This window comes from Tamandua tetradactyla, chromosome 4 (assembly GCF_023851605.1).
Source record: "Tamandua tetradactyla isolate mTamTet1 chromosome 4, mTamTet1.pri, whole genome shotgun sequence".
Taxonomy (NCBI): Eukaryota; Metazoa; Chordata; class Mammalia; order Pilosa; family Myrmecophagidae; genus Tamandua; species Tamandua tetradactyla.
This window is the reverse complement of record NC_135330.1, coordinates 176,855,768-176,877,644: the sequence shown is the minus strand read 5'-3', so window position 1 is coordinate 176,877,644 and position 21,877 is coordinate 176,855,768. Positions and strand designations below refer to the sequence as shown.

The following is a 21,877-nucleotide window of genomic DNA, read 5'->3' as shown; positions in this document are numbered from 1 at the left end:
TGTATTTTAAAACGGACATTTTTCAGATGAAAACGGCAACATCGTCGTTTTAATTTTCAGATGGCTCTTATAAAATCTGCATAAGGTTTCAATCGCAGTTTAAACCTGGATGGTAAACATGTTTATCTTTAACAGAAACCTGCTGGGAGGGAACATGAGTTATTTTTCCGTACTAGACCTCTTTTACTGTTCCATTTTTCATGCAGACTGTAGACGAAGTAACTTCAAGCAAAAATAATACAAACTGTACTGATAGTGGAGATGGGAGCAGCTGGAGAACTATCTCATTTCTTAGAAAAAAAATGCATTATAATGTCATTCAGGATATTGGGTCAGCTCCAAGTTGTTTTCTTATCAGATTGATGCTTCTTATTTTTTTTCCCCTCTCAAGCCACATTTTCTAATTTGTCACTAGCCTTTTCACCCATAAATGGTCTTTAATAATCCTAGAGGACCTCATGGTGTTTTATGATAAGGTGGTTGAAAAATTTTACATAACAATATAAAAAGAAAACCAGAGGTTCTTGTTATTTCAACCTTATTTTCATGTCATGAGAGCTATTTTCTCCGTTATTATTTGATGGAGTGAAATTCACGATAATACTTTGATGTAAAGAAACATCACTGGTAAAAAGAAAAGAAAGGAAATACTATTTCTTTTTTCAATGTTTTAGGAGAAATTGCATCTTGATACCTATAATAGAAGCCTACTGAAAAAGCAGCCTTTGCTTTCCATTTTGCAGTAGCCCATGAATTACGGTGCTATATGGAATTGACAAGTGGGATGCTTGAGATAATCTGTCAGAGTGGTACTCTGCTTTTCAAAAGAAAAAATTAATATTATTTTAAATGTTTACCAGAGAGGAATCTTTTCTATCATAAAATCTCAGAGAATAAATGCAATTATAAAAGAAAAACTCTATGCACTAGAATGAATAAAATGGCTAACATTTAAAACAAGTGATAATTGAATCCATTAAATAAGAATGTGTTTTTAATGAGAATTTTCTATGTGTCCCAACTAAGTTATAGTCAGCACTGTGGGAGCAAAATGTTAGCTGAGACTCAGAATTTGGAATGAACACTCAAAAACAGCCTGTTCCTTTGTCTACCAAACAACAATCTCTACATTAATTTTAAGCAAGGTTGCCTCATAATTGAATGTATTCTCCAGATCGACCTATTTTGCTCTTATTTCTTACCATGTACCCTTGCGTTGACCTCTCATTGGGTAGCTCATTAATGGTCAGTTCACCTTTCTCTGAGTCAGATAATAAACTCTCCCTCCACTTATTAATGTTTGAGTCTCATTTGCCTCTGGATTGCGCTCAGAAATTTGAGAAAAGTAAAATGATGGTGACCCTGCTCTTTGGCATTTAGAAGCAAGAATATTTCTGAGCATAATTCATATGGTCAAGAACTCTGGATGCCAATGAATGTGAGACAAAATTTAGCAGTGTTGAATGATGTCATTCTGGGAACCAATTCATTCAAGTTTGATGTTTCTAATCCTTTTTGTGAGCAGAGAAAGCATTTAACCAAAGACAAGTGTTCCTTTTGCTCACTATCATCTTGCTTACTCATTCATCAACATTTTGTCGAGGGCTTACAAAGTTTCAGGCAGGTATGAAGGTGAATGGCATAATGTCCTCCACCATTAAAGAGCTCCTTGGTTAGGTAAGAGGAGAGTTAGGTGGATGGGCAGGTCTGTTGCTATCAGAACCCAATTATTGGTAAAGATAGATGCAGAGACAGATATGACCTATTTCTTTATAGCCTAAATACCTTATTGAATTAGAAATTTAAAAAATGCACCACCTCAAAAATTTATAGGAATTAGAATAATGGACAGAAAAGACAGAATTCAATTCTGAAGAGAGTGGTGGTTAAGGCAAGTAGAAGAAAGAAGTCCTATATAAGAAAGCTTCATTCTTAATGACAAATACATAGCACTAGTGCCACCATCTTATAAATTTTCGTAGATGACAGGTATAGCTAAATAATTGAACTCTTTATCTGAGCCACACTCATCTTAGCCTAATTCTCAAGAAAGTGCTCAAAAGGCACCATAAATATATGGGTGTTGGCTTAGGAAAAACAGCCTATGGACCATCCCTACTCCGGGAAGTCCCTTGTTTTTTGTAATATAAGCAACGGCAGTAAAAGTGTTGGTTAATGTGTATTTGTCACATTTAGGATTAGGTTTTAGGTGAGAGTTCCAAAAATAGAATTATTGGATGGAAGGTATGAACATGAAAGCATTCCTGATATATATTACAAACAACTTTCCTAAAGCATATACCAATTTACAACCTTACCCACAAAGTATAAGAATGTTAGTTTCACAAGTGCCTTTTTAGAATTTATTGATTCATCTTTGCATCTCTGCTACTGTTGTAGGCAAAAAAGTAACATATTGTCTTGGTTTGGTTACAATTCAGGTTGAGTATTTTCCCAATCATTAGTTGGCTGTGTACTTGTATTTCTTTTCTCTGAATTATCATTTCATGTCCTTTGCCTATATATATTTGGAACGTTAGAGTCTATTTGCTTTTCAGGAAAGACAATGTTAATAATTTTTCTTGTTGTTCCATATATTTCTATATTCACTTTTTAATTTTGATTGTTTCTTCCGTATTCTATGGCCATTAGAGGAATAAACTGTTGAAGGGCATAGACACAAAATTAAAAAAAATAGATGTAGAAAACTAATGAACTTTCTGTTGATTTCCTGGGCAGTTTATAATGTAAAAATGCAAAAGCATTAGCAGCACTAATATTGTATGTGCTGCTATAAACACATACTGTTACTATACCAAGAGTGTTACATAATATCTTTCATAGCAGCTTTTTAGAAAATAATAATAGTATAATTAATGATAGTTATAAATTGCACATAGGTTGCAATTTAATATTCTCTGCCAATCAATTGTCCAGAATCATAAATCACAGTGTTTATATATAAGCCTAAAATATTTGTATGAAGTGAATGAAGAGTTCTCTTTTCTGAATATATCATGTGTGCTTTTCAATAGCCATCAAACCATTCTATTTGAATACCTAGTCCCCCCAATTGCTCAAGGGTGAATAGAATCTCTGCAAGACTGCATGGAATGATAAAGAACAATGGGGTTTCCAAGACTGACTCCACTTGCTTGCTTAATTTTCTGTCATCAAGTTAAATGTTTGCCGTTATAGCTCCAACAATTTTTTTCTTAAGTAAAAAAGGGAATCGTGCAATAACCTGCCCTACCAATCACACAGGCCAGGTAGTTTGATTCTCTCTTTAGGCTAACCATTTGGAACCCAATTCAGCATTGCTACTCTCATGTTAGTCTCCCAGGAGAAGAATCAATTAAACCACAACTTTCCACTTCTCCTCTCAGCCTTCTCACGTCTCAAATAATATGCATCTCTATAATGTAGGTAATAGTTTTATTATCATGGTAAACAGAACAGAAAGCATTATTTCTTAATAAGAAGGGGAAAATGGACCATAACGCACAATGGAAGTTCTAGGTCACTGATCCTCTAATAGGGTTTCATTTTAGAAAATATGGGGAGTGTTAAACAGAAAAAAATCTACTCATGACTGGTCCCACCTCCAGAGATTCAGAATTAACTGACATAGGAGACAGCCTGGACACTGGGATTTTTTTAAAGCTCTTCAGGTGTTTCTAAGGGCAGTTAGGCGTGATAACTAATCTAACGTGCCATGTCTCATTTACATATGTGCACCTAGTCAATAAAAGTGACAAAGAGCACCAGATGTAACATGGTTTGATTAGATGAGTGGGCATACATGCTTTAAAAGTAGAGTGCTCACTTTGCAGCACATATACTAAAATTAGAATGATACCAAGAAAGTTGGCATGGTCCCTGCACAAGGATTACGTGCAAATTCATGAAATATTCAATATTTTTTTCCTCACTTATTTTGTTTATTGTTTGCTACCACTACAAGGATATAAATTTCATGAAGCAGGGAGATTTTCATCTGTTTCCTTCTTAAACCCAGAGTTCCTAGAACAGTCCTCATCCAATAATAATAATAAACACTATGAATATTTGTTGAATGAATAAACAATATTATCCATATCTAAATAAAGATATATTAGAAAGTAAATAGAATTCTTAATACTCGCAAATATGCAGAAATTTATTTTTTTAATAAAAAAAATGTCCTCAGGGCTTTCGACTGGGATTTGAGATTCCAAAATATGGTATTTTTTAAAATAGAGGTTGCTCATAATTCTCCTAGTAAAAATATAGGCAAAGTGATTTTTCTAATCGGTTCTTGATTGGAAAAAAAATGCTCACTCATATTTAGTGATGTTGTTGAAAGAAAGTGATCAGAACCTCTTTCCTTAGTCCCCCAAAATGTAAATAGCAATCTATTTGGCCTTGAGTGTTTGCAAATCATTGAAATACATTTCCGGAATTAACATGTAAAAATGACTGTGGACCACGGCAGTGAATTTTGACTTTGATTTCATTGTTGCTATATAATCCATGTGTCTGATAAGTCTGCCACAGATGAGAAATGGAGAACATTTTCGTAATTTTCAAGCACCCATCACCAAACTTCAACAGTTACCAACATTCTGCTATTCTCGTATTAGCAATACCTCCATCTAATCCCCATGCTTAGAGAACAGCCTCATTTGAGCTCTGATCATTCAGATAAGGACTGCAAAAAGACCTTCGAAGACTTGGCATTTATTTTCCAGGAGTTCACTTTGCTCATAATTATCTAATGGCCTTCAGTGTGTTCATGGAATAATAGCAACAGTGATAAATAAGAGATAATATTTGCATAAGGTTACAAATTTGACAGAGCCCTGACCTCTCTCTGGCAATTGACATTCTTATCACTGCCTTCTCCTTGGCATCTTGTCCCCTCTATTTACAGGGCAGTGTGCTGTGTCTTTGTGGTTCTCCTTTCTCACTTAACTCTGTCTCCTTTAATTGGATTTTCCTCTTGTTGCTAAATGTAATCATTTTTCAAGGTTCTTAAGGAGCAGTAAACTAGAAATGAGAAAATAAAAATTCTAGTCTTGGATCCACATTTTTAAAAATTATAGTAGCTGCCATTAAACCTCTACAGCTTCAGTTTTCTTCACTTATGAAATGAGTATTTTGATATTTTCTTTGTTAATTCTCAGGACTGCTGTCACCATCAATTAAGATGGGATAGACACTCTGAATCTTTAAAGTACAGTGTAAATATAAGGCACTGAAAAATCTCAGTGAATTCATCGATTTCCACAGTTCTACTTTTCATCCAAATGTTAATGACTCCCAAATTTGCAACTGTTTTTTTCTTCCCCATTTTGGTCTAAATTTCAAGATTCATATCTTATAATGTTCATCAGAACCTCAAATTTCATGGGTACCTTAAATTTGCATGTCAAGAGACCCACATAGCAGTCAAAGCCTTTAAAGGTGACCAGATGTAAATATCACAAGGCTAATTTGAAAACGGTGAGACTCTCCTGCACATATATTTGCAATATTAAAGATATTAAAGTAAGAAAATTTCATTTTTAAATTCACTATTCCCCAGCTCTATCTCTCCTGGATCACAGAAGATAAAATAATAAGATTAATAAAAAGGATGTGAGGAAATTATGAATATAGCTCTAATAATTTGTAGCACTGGAATGGGAAATAAACTCAGAGGAACAGATTATGTTTGATTTGTTTTCAAAAGGAGGGTCCCAACAATAAATCACAAAATAAGGAAATAGTTGAAAATATGTTTACCAAAAATGCAATAGTATTAGATACAACTACTTAAATATCTCCCAGAAAAAAGAGTCCCAGTCTGCTAAAAAAAAAAAAAAAAAGAGTATCTACTGTATTTTTAGTTGCCTTTTTCAAATTCAGTTGTTCGAGAGGAAAAGAACCTATTGAACAGAACAGCTAATCCTTCATGAATTTTGACAATCAAGAAAGGATTAGTGTGGTGATGGGTTATATAATAGTGTATCAGAATCAGAGACCTCGGGAAAAAAAATGACACTACTGAGCAGTTGGTAATAAGTAAGATAGAAAATGGCATGGAGTCCAATGGTATCATGGCTTTCAGTGACTTGAGAAATTTGATTTAAACAATTCAAAAACTTTGACTATAACTGTATTAACAGGCTTCTCAAAGATAAAGGAAATCAAGATAACTACTTGTGGCACAAGTATTCTAATGTTTTTTATTTATTAGCTTCCAAATTTTTCATTGCAGTGTAATGCAGCTATAGACAAATGCATAAATTATACACATGGCGCTCAATGAGTTTTCACGAAATGAATTCACATGTGAACACCGTCCAGACCAAGTAACAGAACTTCACTTTAATTCTAGAAGCCACCCTTGTATCCTTCCTGCCCAAAAATAACCAAGATCCTGACTTCTAACACCATAAATTAATTTTTCTTGGTTTTGATCCATTTCATATAAATGGGATCATGCAGTATCGAATCTTCTGTGTCTGGCTTTTTTCACTGGACATTGTGCTGTAATGTCCACCAAGCTGCTGAGTGTGTACTGATAGATCTTTCATTTTCATTGCATTATAGTGATTACTTGTATGAAGATAGCACAATTTATCCACTCTACAATCAATGGCCATTTTTCTTGCTTCCAGTGCGGCTTTTATGAAAGAAGTGGCATTAAAGATCCTTGAACTTACAAGTGCAATTCATGCATCCCAAGGTATACGATTATTCAGTTTTAGTAGATAGGTTTGCTAAATTTACCAACTCGCATTTCTCCCAATTATGTAAAAAAGTTCCAGTTGCTCCACATTTTCATCAACACTTGACTATTTTCATTCTCTGTAATTTTAGCTCTTTGGGTGGGCATGTAATGACATCGCATTGTGATTTTAAATTGCATTTTCCTGATAACTAATGATTTTGAACACTTTTGTGTGTGCTTGTTAGCTATTTAGATTTCCTTTGAAGTGCCTGCTCAAATCCTTTTACTATTTTTCTAATTGAGTTTATTTTTTAGGAGAAATACATGAATACGTACATAAAAACAGACATACATTGTGCTGTGGCTATGTATTTATAGACACGCACACATATTGATGAACAAAATTTTCTAATTTTAATATAATTCAGTTTTTCAATAGTTTCCTTTATGGTTATTGATGATTTCTTTTTTGATAAAATTTTGCTTGCCCTAAGTTCATGAAGTTATTCTCCTATGTTATCTTCTAGAAGCTTTATAATTTTACATTTAAATCTACAAACAACTTGAAATAGGTTCATCAATTAATGTCTCAGTATCCTATAGTTAAATCCACCAGATTTGTTATTCTTCATGTTTGTCTTAATTGTTCTTTGTCACATCTGTTTTCAAATAGATTTTATAATCAGTTTGCCAACTTCCACAAAAGTAATATGCCGAGAATTTGATTGATGATTTCATTAACCTCTAGCTCTGTCAAGAGAGAATTTGTACTCTTAGAGTACTGAGACTTCCCAAAATAAGAGCATAGTATATTCTTCTTCCATCTTTCGATGTGTTTTCTCTCAAAAATTTTACATAGTTTCCTACATAACTTTCATATACTTTTTGATAAAATTAGTCATAAGTATTTCCTTATATTGGGGTGCTATATTAAGTTCTAATTATTGACGGTATACAGAATCAAGGTATATTAACCTTGTATCCAGTGATCTTTCTATTTTAATCGCTGTTAATTATTTAGTTTTATTATTTTTTGAACAATTCATCATTCACAAATTATATATATATATAAATTTCCTTCTGAGCACACACTTTACATACATCTTAAACATTACATTATATTGTATTTTTATTAATATTCAGTTTAAAATATTTGTAATTTCCCATTATCATTTCTTCTTTGAACAGTAGGGTATATTAAGTACATTATTTAGTTTCCAAACATTTGATCATTTGTTAGTAAAGCAAGTTTAATTGCATTGTGGTCACGGTACATTATCTGAATGATTTCAGTCCTTTCAAAAATTTGAAAATTGTTGTATGTCCCAGCATAAAATGAGGCAGTTGGAAAAGATTGTGCATTTTGTAATTTTGGCTCAGCGTTTTATATATGTTCTTAGGTCAAGGTTGTTAATCATATGGTTAACATTCTCCCTATCCTGGCTCTTTTTATTTATTTTTTCTTATTCATTCGTTCAGTATGGATAGAAGTATTTAAAAATCTCACACCATGATTGTTGAAATGTGTATTTCTCCCTTTTTAATTTTTGGTTTTTCTTAAATATATATATTTTAAGTCTATGATTTTAGGTACGTAAGTTTTTAGAATGCTATCTTCGTTTCACTAAGAAATGTCCCTCTTTATCAGTGATGTGTCTTGAATTAAGTCTATTTCCTATGATAGCAGAGTAGCTAGATAATGGATTTCAAAACATAATAGGAGAAAAATAATGAAAATATTTCATTAATAGTTGATATATTATTAAATAAGATATAATGGTAATTTAATTCCATCTCTTTCTTTTTACTTTTTATTAATGTAGTGACTAGAAAATTTGAAATTACAGGTATGTAGCTTACATTATATAACTCTTGGACACTGTGGTTCTAAAATTTCCACTTGATTTTTTTGTGGATTATAATTACCTACTGAAATCTTCTATTTTATTTTCTTGATAATATGAACATCTGGAATTTAAAGTGCTTGTCTTGTGACTCCGGGATCTTATCCAATAACCTGTGGGTCAGTTTCCAATGTTTCTTTCGTTTCCCTTGTTTTTTGCCCATTTGATCTCATCAAGTAATTTTTGTTCGAATGTTTGACATATGTAGAAACGTTTTTAATGATTATTTAATGGACTAGGACAGAACTTAGCGAACTATAGCCTGTAGGCCAGAGCTGGCCCACAGCTTGTTTCTGTATAGTCCTTGAGCTGAGAATGTTTTTCACATTTGTAAACGGTTGTTAATGTGTGTGTGTGTGTGTGTTGTGCGTGTGGAATGTGTGTGAAAGAAACCATATGTGTCCCCCAAACTTAAAATATTTAATATGTGTTCCTAAATTTCGCTCTGCTAGCAAATAAGTTAGGGCGGATCACTGAATCCATGTGGTTTGAGGTGTTTAGAATATGGATATGATTTCGCTTTGTTGTTTTCTCTCAATCCTATGTATTTTTGCTTAGCCCTGTGGTATTTCCAGTGCCAATTCTCCTGGGTGGATTCCAATCCTGGCTTTTACCCCTCAGCCCCATTTAACTACCTAAAGTTGTGCTTTCTCAGCCTCTTCGATACAAATTATTGCTTGTGCATATACTACCATATCACAGATTATAATTCATTTTATGATTAAAAGGAAAAATGAATAAGAACTGTTCTAAATATAGGGCTGATCTCTGTTTATCCTATTTTGTAAGATTTTGGATCTTCAAATCCTCACATCCTTCCCATTTAATAATGTAAACAGCAGCCCACCCCACTAAATTTTTTAGTTGTTGTTGACTGTGGAGCTGTTCTCTTATAAGCTAGCATGCCACGGCGAATAGGATGTGAGGTCCCAGGGTTTGTTGCTATTGTTTGTGTGTTTGTTTTTACTGTGAAAATATGTAAAAACAATCGATGATACATATAGACTATAAGAATATTGGCCAAAAAAAGTTAATTCAAGAATGAACAAGAGAGGGGGTGCGAGGGTAGTTCAGTGGTAGAATGCTCACCTGCCATATGGGAGACCCAGGTTTGATTCCCAGTCCATGCACTTCCCAAATAAACAAGCAAAAAACAAACGAAAAACCAACCAAACAAATATTCAACAAATGGTGGTGCAATAAGGGGATACTTTTTCATGGAAAAAGAATGAAATGTGACCCCCACTAGAAAACTAGAACTAGAAAACAAAATGCCACAAAACAACTTACAAGAAATAGCTTCATCCAAATGGACGATTGTATAGGATAGCTATGAAATAATACAAGTTCATAAAATATAACCTTGTAGAGCAGACAAGACAGCTACTATTATCCCCACCTTCAGAGTGGGAAATGTAGGGTTTTTTTCAGATGAAAAACTTAATTGGAAAGATAAGTGACCCTATCAAGTTTATGTAGTAAATAATATCAATATAATCCAGACCAGAACTGTTTTATCTTTCTTTATAACACTATTTTTTGCCATATTATTGGAGTGTCATGTTATGTTACTGATTATGGTATATTTTAGAAACCTTTTACATTTGCTTTATATTTCCTACTAAATTGTAACATTGTTTTACATACCTTTTCATTCCTCCCAATGCAGTGCTTAGTGGTTCTTTATTTTGATTTATGAATTAGTGAATAAACACATGAAAAAAATGCATGAATGACTATAGAACAGGTTTGAACTGGACTGGAGCAGCAAAGTGAATAACCACAAAAGCAAACATAGGAATTAAGGTAGAGAGCTAAACCTGTGCAACTGTGGTTAGATTTTATAGAGATAATCTGTATTTGAGAAAAAGAAGTGTTTTTTATAGCAAGAAAAAACAGAGTATTCACAGGATTCATTGGCTATTTCCCCAACAGTAGGAATTTTAGCTCCCTATTTTATAATATTTTAACCTGATAGATCTTCGACTATGTAAATGGTTTGTTACATAATGTGAATTTAATGTTTTTAGTATGCACCTGAATTTTGATTGCACTGAATATTTATACTTCTAGCTTTAGGGGATTTGTTGAAATAAGTTAACGTTTGAACAGCTAATCTGTTCCTCTTGTTAAGTGCATATTTCAGCTAATACATTTTAAAATTGCCAGTGGAAGTTAAAACATAATGAATATTACATACTTCAACAAGCTATTTATTAAGCCAATTGCATTGTTTTTCTTTTGGATGCAGTCATTTCGTTATCTTTTGGGTGCAGTACTTTCATATTTCATTCCAATGATACATCAATAAGACAATGACATCTTTGAAAATATTCAAATAACATGAAATTTGGGGTTATCATTAGAATTCAAGTTGAAAATAATATTTTCCTACTTTTTATTGCAAGCAACTACATGTGGATGCTTTGGAAAGAGTTAAAAAATAGTATACTCATAAAATAGGTTTATTTCCTGTCATTTAAGAATAATGCAAACATTAGTATGAATTATTCTAATTGCCTAAATGAGCTCAATTAAAGCAACAGTGTGAATGATCGTTCACCTTGTTTAATGGAAAATAAACACATTTGATTAAGGTTAGGGACTTAGGCTGTAAATTCAGAGTATATAGTCATATTTTGTCCTTGTCTAGATTGGATGTTTTCTAGATCAGGTTTTTTTAATTGAAAAAAAATTTTAATGAAAATCGTGGGTTTACAAAACAGGATTCACATGCACAACCCAACACCAATACTTACATTGGTGTGAAAAATTTGTTACAATTGATAACACTTTTTTTGTAATTCTACTATTTCTTTAACAACAGTTACATTTGTTACAATTGATGAAAGATTACTAAAGTTTTATAACCATTATTCATAGTTTGCATATTTCCCCAAAATTCCCAATTTTTTTTCATGCATGTCTTTATTTTATTGCTCATCTCCCCATACACCGAATACAGATTATTACAATCACAATGTCACAAAATGAAGGCTACACGGTTATACAATCAATATCAAAGAGTAAGGCTGCTGGATTACAGTTCCACAATTTCAGATATTTTCTTCTGGTTATTCTGACACACTAGAAACTAAAAAAAAATCTATATAATGAGTCGGTAATCATAATCATTTAAAAAATCCTACACTTCCTCCACCTCATTGTTCATTCTCTCAATCTTCAGGGATTAGATTAGTTTTGAAGCTGACTCTAATTGAAGGAGATTGGAGAGCAGGGCCATGCATGAAAAATTATGAGAGCAGGGACTTTGGGCAAATTATATTTTCAATTATTTAGAGTTATAGCCTTTAATAGTGTATCTTCAGTATCCTGACACCTTGCCAGGTGGTGGGTAAAAATGAACTTAACAGGTACGTTGAAATTTCAGGGGCTCATAACCCATTCTGGAGGACGTCTCCAGTCTCTTGCAAAACATTTTGGGGAATTCCAGGGACAGTGGGGCATCTGACTTGGATTATGCAACCCAAACCTTCTGTTATTGCCATTCCTCCTCCCAACAGGAAACCTGCCTTTGTGAGTCCACTGAGCCAGGCTGGCACTGCAGCCACTTTGCCCTGCTCCACCGATTTTTAGCTGGTTTCACAGACACTGCGAGGTGTGCTGCGTCGTGATACTGCGGTTGCACTGCGCCCCACCACATGCTCCTTGGCACAAATGGGGCTGCCTCGGTACCTTCCACCAGCTGCAAGTTGGAAAAAACCGGACCACTTCTTTCCTGTTATATTAGCCCTTTCCATTTAATTTCATTTTCATTTCATCCCTCTCTCCATCATCACACACTTAATAGGGACCCAATCCTGTCATGGGTCCCATTCTGGAGACAGAATTCTCCTTCCCTACTGTTGGCAGTTGATTTATGTCTTCACCCACACTCCTGTTATTGAAAATCCATTTGCAAATAGAACTTTGGGAAGATGATGTTAGTTAAGGCGTGGACTCATTTGTGAATAGAATCTTTGAAGAGTCTATTTAGATGAGATCAGATTGAATCAGGGTGTATGATTGTATGGGCCATTGTATGACTAGAGGCCTTAGTAAAAAAAAAAAGAAAAGGAAATTTAGATGCAATAAGAAGAAAGCAAAATAAATAGAAACCACCCAAAGTCAGAAGAAGCCAGAGAGGAGAGAAAGATCACCATGTGATGGAGTGCTGCCATCGCCAGCACATTGCCAGCCCCACGGGAAAGCATGGTTTGCCAGCAACTGGATTTTGGACTTTGAGCTTTCAAAGTCATGTGACAATAAATGCTGTTGTTTAAGCCAACACACTATGTTGTATTTGTCATAGCAGCTGTGATAAACTAAGACAACCTCCAATAATTGAAGTATTTTAAAATTAATTTCAGATGCTTTTGCCTGACTCCTATTTTGGGGGGCTTTACAGAGACTTGTCCTTAGTCTTCCCTCTGCCCTCCCATCCCTCTCGCACATGCAAACATGTCAACACGCATACTTATATACATGTGTTTGTATGTCTAAACTTCATAAGTACGTAAATAAATAACTTTCCTCTGCATTTTCTTTTGCTCCAGTGAAACTGGGCTTTAGTATGTTGTCACACTGGTTTGTCTGATCTGCCTGATTGACCTAAGTAAGTCTTTTAGACTCAGACTGAGACTCCCAATGTATCATTGCATGACAGCATATTTTTATATATAAATATGTATTTTCATATAGGTATAAGAAAAACTCCTGGTTCTTGAATACAAGCAAATAACACACTCATTACTATTTAATTCAGTTTATATTAACCTAAAGTATATTTCAGTGTCTCTTTTGAGCGAATCTTTTTCTTACATTGTTTGGTGAATATTTTGCTTTAAAAATGTAAATTCTCACATTTCTTATTCTTAAATACACTCCTTTTCTAAATTCTACTCTCTGATAATATGAACCAGTGCTTTTTTTTTTGAGAAAAGTCTCCTTCTAAGGTGGGGCAGGAAAAATACAAATTGAGCCAGAAACTTCTTGTGACTCCAGAAAATAAGGAAGTGTTAAAAAAGGAAGGCTGGCTTGACTATCGTTTGGAGTAATTTGGGGTTATACCAGAAGGTTTTTACTGTAATAAGTGATCCCTTAAATTGTTCTGGAATTCCTTACAGAGTTGGATAACATGGCTTGATCTGTGTGGATCCATGAAGGCATTTATTAATGTGTCCTACTTTGTATTTCACTCCTGAGAGCATGCATAGTTCACACCTATATGACTATAATCTATTCAACAATAATTCATTAAGTCAGCTCCATGTTGCCAGCTGTTAAATGATTTCAGAAGTCGTCATGAAAATATAAAAATAAGCTAGATTATTAAAGCACGAAATTATGCAGTAAATGGTTTTAACTCAATTTTGGCTTGTATCTGTCAGACTGGACCTGCTTTCAAATTCTTTATCTGTTTCTCTAACACCCATTGCCTCTCTCTCTAAGTTCTGAGATCCTTTGATTTTTCTTTCTTTTTTCTTGTGAATTGTATTGTCTGAAATCTAGTCTTTTGGGGGATAATTAGCTGCTTTTCCTTGGGTAAAATGCAAAGATAAAGTTGCTCCTCTCCTTTAGCTCTTCTGAGGTCAGAAAGCTTCTTTTATAAGTTTTTTAAAAAGAAGGAACTACAGTGATATATCTTATTTTAGAGATAAAGAAATGAGACTCAGAGAGGTTATATGAATTGTATAAGATCTCAGCGATTTTAAGTGGTAAAGTTGAGAAAAAGACTTTATTTTCATTATCAAAGTAGTCATTAAAACAGTGTCATTTGATGAAACTTTATTTTGTGCTTATTATCTCCTTGACACAGGAGGTAAAAATAAGGAGAAAGACGTGATTCATTTTATTGTGAGAGAGGGAAAGCAATGGTGATAACAGAGCCCAGAAAAAAGCTACACAATGAAATTGTCAAGGAAGGGCCCATAACCCAGACTGAAAGGGTCAAAAATGCCCACAAGAATGTCATTTGTATTTTCTACTGTAGCTCTGCTAATAATTGAGAAAAATAATACTCTGGTCTATGCAGGTCAGAGTAGAGGCCAATAATGCTGCATTAATTATCTTACTTTTTTCCAGATTCATTTTGCTAGTGAATAACTTAAGATGAGGTCAGTACCAAGTTGTTTGAGTGGATGGTTCCCTTTTGTCCTTCAGGTCATGGCTTCCACTCTTTCTAGGATTCGAATCTGCAGGAACTTTCAATCATAGTGCTTTTTTTGTTTGTTTATTTTCAACTCTTGCCACCCATTGAAATTACATGTATATTCATTTTCACCTATCAACATTCTTATCTTTCCCATAACACCCTTGACACTTGTACAAAACTGTGATCTTTATACCTGGAAGATTGTGTGACTTTTGGTCACTCTTTAATACCTATTTGCTAAAAGAATGATATTTAGGTACCAATGGATTGTTAATTTAAAGATAAGTGCTCTCCTCATTGTAGCTGATAACTATTTGAAGTAAGTGCTTTAATGAGATGATTTTTTTTCTGGGGCAGTACTAGTTCCCAAATTAGCAACTAAAGCCTTATACTTTGCCTTCACTCCCCAATCCTACTCTTCCTTGAAGGAGCACATTTTATTTTCAGATATCTTTGGTTTCATGGATGAATTTTCACTAGATGTTCCTTAAAAAGTTAGCCACACAAAAATAAACTATGGATAAATTTAACTAACTATTTTTAATAGCACTAGGTTAGTGTAGCTTCTAGATATTCTTCTGATAAATTCAAAGAAAATTTTAAAATAAATACTAATGGATTATAACTGAAAATTAAGTTGGATGCATTACAAATATTCTCTTGGCAGTGTTTTTGGCAGAGTAAATACAGTTTTGGGGGGCTGCTATTAGTTGATGATATTGTGCAATTGTTTTTTTTCCTATTAAATCCTGTCTTATTAAATTAAACAAGGAAATATATGTAATAATAGGGACAAATTGGCAATGGTTTGGTTTAAAAAAATGTTTTGAATGTTTCCTCTATTTTACTTGCCAACTCTCAGAATGCATTTTGCAAGTATTTCTCTTCACTTCTCTTAGCACTTGTATTTTAAAGAAATTCTGTCAAAAGTTGTTTGAGAATTTATATTCACTGATCAAAATGCTAACCTGCAAAAGAGATAAGCTAACCAGTAGTTTCTGTTATAGAGTTCTGTTGTAGAGTCCTTAAAAGTAATTCAATTCTGACAGACAAATGCAAATATCACCCCCAAAGGGTTCAGTCTGAAAATAAAATAGTAAACTTCTTATTAGAAAAAAATCAGTAGTTAACTTCAAAATAACACAAGGTTGTTGTCCTCCTGCTTCTTCTCTCCATCCTTCACATCTGCCTCCTTCTCCTACTGTTTATTTTCTTGGGAAAGCCTTTAAGCAACAGAGGACCCAAGAGACATGGCAGCATCTGAGAAGGAGCTACTAAAGATCTCAAACTCGGGGTGAGGGAGATGCGTGGGTCCCTTTGTGAGGAATTACACTGTGCAAGGAAGGTGCCCAAGAGATTCACACAAGAGATGGGAGAATCTGAGATGTCTCTGAAGGGAATTTAGGATAAGGTTTGACAACAAAGTTCTAACCCTTCAGAAGCAGGGTAAAGAAGCACAGTAAAGAGGCCTGTCCTGAATATTCTTTCTTTTGTTTTATTTCAGTTAAATTTTATTGCGGTTTGTACATTGCCTGTTTTTAATCCTCAAAATAACCATGTCAACTTGGGATTTTACTCAGGCCCTGAACTTAATGGAAGTTCAGTATACTAAGAATCAGAACAAAGAAACAGTTAAGAATTTGAGCACTGGGGATAAACAGTTTGACTTCTCAGCTCTGTCACCCACCAACTTCATGACATTAGAGAAGCTTCTGTAACTCCCTTTGCCTCAGTTTCCGCTCTTTAACACTAGAGTAATAATAGCTCTAACCTGATAGCATTGTTGAGGATTACATGATTCAGGACAGGGAAAGTGTTTAGATAAGTGGCAGGTACATGCTAAGTATTAAATAAATATTTGTGAAATGAATGAACTTTTCAATAAGTTTTAGCTATTATTTTATTGCTGTTATTATTATTTCTACTATTAATAAGTAACTTCTCCAAAGTCTCATGCTTAGCATGTGATAAAGATCGGAGTTTGAAGGTTGGCTCTGATGTTTAGTAGCCACATGACAATGGACAAGTTTGCTAACATAAGTCTCATTTTTGGCCTTATGAATGGGGAAAACAATCCTATCCCTTCAAAGGTTATAAAGATTCAATAATATAATAAAGGTAGAAAGCAAAAACAGTACCTGGGGCCCAATAAGTTTTCATTAACTGCAATATCTCAAGTATGACTTTTCTTCTTTGCCCCCCCTTCCCCATATTTCTCAACTTCACGTGTCCCCTGTGATGATAGCATTGGCAATAGAAGTTCTGTGTGCCCACCAGACAGGTTTCATCTACAAATAAATAGTACTCAGCAGTCATGGTCAAGTCCTTTTCAAACACATCCCTCTCAGATATAACCTCACAGGGAAAGAAAACAAAATGAGCCTTCTGGGTATCAAGGAATGCAACATAAGTGGTCTGAAACAAGCTTAAAATTTCTTTAAGTGCTCTTTTCCCTATAAGATTTATGTAAAACTTAATTCCTACCCCATAAAATAGCTTCTTTTAATATAAAATCATATAGCTATTTTTTTCCAAATTGTTAAGTAAGATCACCTTTCCAAGAAGATGCTTTATATTTCCTGGCTATTATTTTGGTTTTGGTTTCCCCTGAATCTTTGTTTCTCAAAATAATCTTGGGGCTTCTTAATTGTGCATACTCTTGGGTTCCATTCTAGAATTTCTGAGGGTCAATTTCCAGGATTTGCATTTTTAGCAAGGGTCTAAGGAGAATGGCTGAATTAATTGTGCCTAATGAAGTACCAGCTTAGATGCAGTTCACCATGAGGATGACTCTATTAATTGCCACTGGATGGGTTAAGTCGCTTTTCCCTCCAAGCCATTTTGGGCCTGAGGACATGCAAAACTGCTACAATGGAGATTGGTCAAGTCCCACTGAGCAAGAAATAGGAACATGAGGCCGGGAGGCTCCCAATAAATTTTCCTATAATCTTTTGTTTACGATAGAATATTATGCCATTTGTTTTCTTTTTTATTTTTAGTAGATACTATAAAAAATAAAGCTAATGCATGCTTTTCAAAGAATCAGGCTTCAAGAGCACAACAGCTATGATGGGACATTATTTTTTGCTTTTAAACAGCAGCATTGTTATTATTGAAATATGTAAGAAGTTTAAATATTCCAAGTATGTTATACTTGAAAGTTAAATCAACTTAGAATATATATTGACCATTAAGGTAAAATGCCTGAATTGTTCACTTGAAAAAACATTTCATTTGAAAATATTTCCCTTACTGTTCACTAAAAATATGTTTTAGATACCTTAAGAAATGAGTAATTTTAAATCTTTGTTTTGGAATTAACTTCAGGAGGTATAATCATATAAGGTTATAAAATAAAGACAAATATAAACCATATAAGTAAGAAATTTTGATAAGTCTTTATTACCACTTAGAGTTTAAAATCACAGCTCAGAAAACAGTAAAGCAGGACAAAATTTATCATGTGTTGTTTACCCACATATAGCAAATGGAAAAGAATAAGCTTCCAAGAATAAAGATACACATTCAGGAAGAAAATTTAGCATATTTGTTTGTATATTTGAACTAGTTATTAAACATAATCAAACTTTAATTTGATTAAATCATGCAGATTGGATAATTTTCCCAAGGAGAAACAAATGCTAGAGGTACAATGTTGTTAATTAAGAGTAGTTTTAGTCAACTGTGAGCAATCAAAAGCCTTTGTTTTCTGAAATTTGTATCACAGTGTTAAGCAAAGACTTCGGGGTACTCTAAACCTTCAATTAATAACTGTTTTCCAAATGTGTCATTTTTTTCTTTTCTTCAATGACATGCAGATTTGAAGATATGCTCATGTATCTATGCCAGCCTATAAAAAAACTGCAGATTATATATATGTGTGTGTGTGTGTGTGTGATATATATCATAAAAAGGCATGCCTCAGTACTAATTTGTTTCTTAAATTTCAGTAAGTTCATTTTCAGGATGAAATAAAACATTAATATGAGAAATAATATCGTTTAATTCTTTTTTTGAGGGAGTAGGCAACACTGGTTAGTAAAAAATCACTAAAACAAATAAATTCAATAAATAATAAGGTTGGTGATAAGAAATCACCCTATTTATTGAACATAATTTTTAGCAAATTTTGCATTTTGGCAGAAGAGTGGAGGTGGCAGTGGGATGGCTGAGAGGGGTGATATTTATCAAATTCAAAAGCTTAACAAAGGAATTCTACAAATAAAATATATTGAAACCCAAGCATCCACTGAACGTAGGATAATTCTGCCATTGTCCAATCAGAGCATGAAAATATCAGTGTCCTAATATCTATCATCCTTGGCCTCCTGAGCATTCCTTAATAAGACTAGTACTCAACGTTTGACATATTTAACTAGGACTCATTACTGTGTTCACTGGCCCTAGGGAATGGCTTATCTTTTAAAACCATTTATCCTTCAGTATCTATTCATTTTTTTTTTTAGAAAAAATCTATTCATTTTTTTAGAAAAAATCTATTCATTTTTTTTTATACTTTGTGACTCATAGGCATGGCCATATTTCTTTAATATTCTTTTAGTCATTGAAACATCTATATTCCAAGCTATTTTGGTGGAGTGTTGGTGATGAATTCAACCCCTTTTATCCCCGTATGGCTTTCAGCTGGACAACTACAGATGGAGACAGATGGATTTGCATGTACAGAGAGATGTCACTCTCTGAAAAGGTGGGCTCATTCGGATTGAATTATCCTCTAGATAGCTGGTCTCTAAAAGCGACCAGTAAAATTTTTGTGCACACCTCCTTGATGGGTGTATGTGTGCGTGTGTGTTTGTATGTTATAAACGTGTACCATGGCATACTTTTATAATGAATTACATAAATTATAAAACAAAAAAAAGCCAAAATATAAAATACTTAAGAGAAGTCATTTATTAACTCTTCCAACATGTATTCAGCAGTGAACAGGACAATGTTTGATACTTCGTGGAGTGTTTATTTTAGTGTGTAAACAAAAAATAAATACATAAATACATAATATAGTAATAAGCATGATGATAAAAGATCAGAGTAAATGTTCAGTCTTCATTATTCTTCAAGCATATACCCTGATTTTTCTCCTCATACGTATTACTGGCACTATATTCTATATTTATTTTTGATAGGGTGGTCAGGGAACACTTGGGCAAAGACCTCAGTAAAGGCAGGGGTGAAAAAATATTTGAGGGAGAGGGAATAAAATGTACAATGCCCTGAGGCAATGGCAGAAAATATAAAGATGAAATAAAGGGATTTATTTAGTCACAGTTAATGAGACAGTGCTAAAAAGCTGGGTGAGTATATACATTTCAAATAATCTTTTTAACATGTTTGAATTTTTTACCGTTTGTCCTATCTTACTGGTTTGTCATTGTATTAACTTCATAATGTGGCTAACAAAGAATTTGTACTGGGAGTAATAAGAGATCTGTGCCATTATTTGCTTTTCTTCACATGTTTTCAGATCATCTGAAACCGTATTTTCCACCAAGACATAAGATTAATCTGTTGTTAAACATGATTTTATTGGTCAATTGACGTATGGCTTCACATTTGTTAAATAACCACCTTGAGTTTTCATTAGATCAGGATCATTTTCTGATAAATGCCTAGTTAGTTATTAAAATACGATATTGATATTTTGTTATCCCATATTAATAGAAAAGTACCTAAATGGCAAGGATCAAGTCGTTTGAAGTATGTGTATGTCACATTGTAAACACACAACCAGAAACACACAAGAGCTTAAATTTATTAATAGAGACAATAATGCACAATTTAAACAAATTTCAGAAGATTATTTCTCTCCTAGAAAGTTTTATGGATTCTAAAAGAAATCAAAACAGCTTACTGCTTATTCGATCTATTCAGAGTATCAAAATACCCTTAACAAAATAACATCCCAAGCTTCTAAAACAGCAATGAAGGCTGATACGTATGTTCTGTATATGTCACCACAGACAGGGAAAAGTTGAAACAATAAATTATTCATAAAGCGCACATGTAAATAGAGGGGGCCAGGTTGAGTACTAAAGATGGTATTGTATATGTTGTCATGTTCCACTGACTGTCACAAAACCTGAAACTCCCTGCACCATATCAATTGTTCAAATTGTGTGTGTTGTTATGGATTGAATTGTGTCCCCCAAAGTGACACACTCAAGTTCTAACTCCCAGCCTCTTGAATGTGGTCCTATTTAGAAATAGGATATTTAAAAATGTTATTAGTGAAGATGAGGTCTGTGGTAGCTAGGTTCAGGTGCCAACTTGTCAGGTGAAGGTGCCTAGCTCTGTTGCTGTGGCCATGAAGTCAATGCCATGTGAACTTCATTGTCGCTGATCACATCTGCCATCGGCTAGGGGGCATGCCTGCTGTAATGAGTGATATTTGATTGAATTGGCTGGTGCTTTAATGAGAGAGCTCAAAGTAGCACAGCCCAAGCAGCTCAGCATACCTCATCTCAGCATTTGCATCTCAGCCCAGGCTTTGGAGATATGGAAAGGGAAAGGAATCACCCCAGGAAAAGCTGTTGGAACCCAGAGGACTAGAAATAAGGCCAGCAGAGATCGCCCTGTGCCTTCCCAAGTAAGAAAAAACCTCAGATGAACGTTAGCTGCCTTTCCTCTGAAGAACTATATGTTTTTAACTAAATCAGACCCCTTTTGTTAAAAGCCAATCCATCTCTGGTGTGTTGCATTCTGGCAGCTTTGGCAGACTAAAAGAAAGTATAACTGGATTATGGTGGACCCTAATCCAATCTAACTGGTTTATTTATGAGTAAAAAACATTTAGACACAGACAAACAAAGAGAAGATGGCCATGTGGTAGGGGTAGAGATTGAGTTATGCCACAAAGTATCCAGGAAATACCATGGATCTGTAGCCAGCCACCACCAGAAGCCTACAGATTTTAGAGCAAGCATGGCACTGCTGACCCTTGATTCAGATTTCAAGCCTGTAGAATGTTGTGATACTTTGATACAGGAATCCTGGGAAATGAAGATACATGTTGATGAGTGTTGGCTGTGATACAGTGAAGGCTATAGTTGCAACATGTTTTTAATCACTAACAGTTCTTACCAACTCTTCGGCAGAATAATC

At 34.1% G+C, this 21,877-nt stretch overlaps 1 protein-coding gene and 1 non-coding gene across 4 annotated transcripts in view; both read left to right on the top strand.

The window, feature by feature from the left end:
• NALF1 (NALCN channel auxiliary factor 1) overlaps window positions 1–21,877 on the top strand; it is a 636,618-nt gene that overhangs the window by 511,245 nt on the left and 103,496 nt on the right. The window lies entirely within an intron of this gene.
• Window positions 3,819–3,924, top strand: LOC143681885 (U6 spliceosomal RNA). The gene has a single exon (XR_013174936.1). It is a non-coding gene; the product is annotated as a U6 spliceosomal RNA (small nuclear RNA).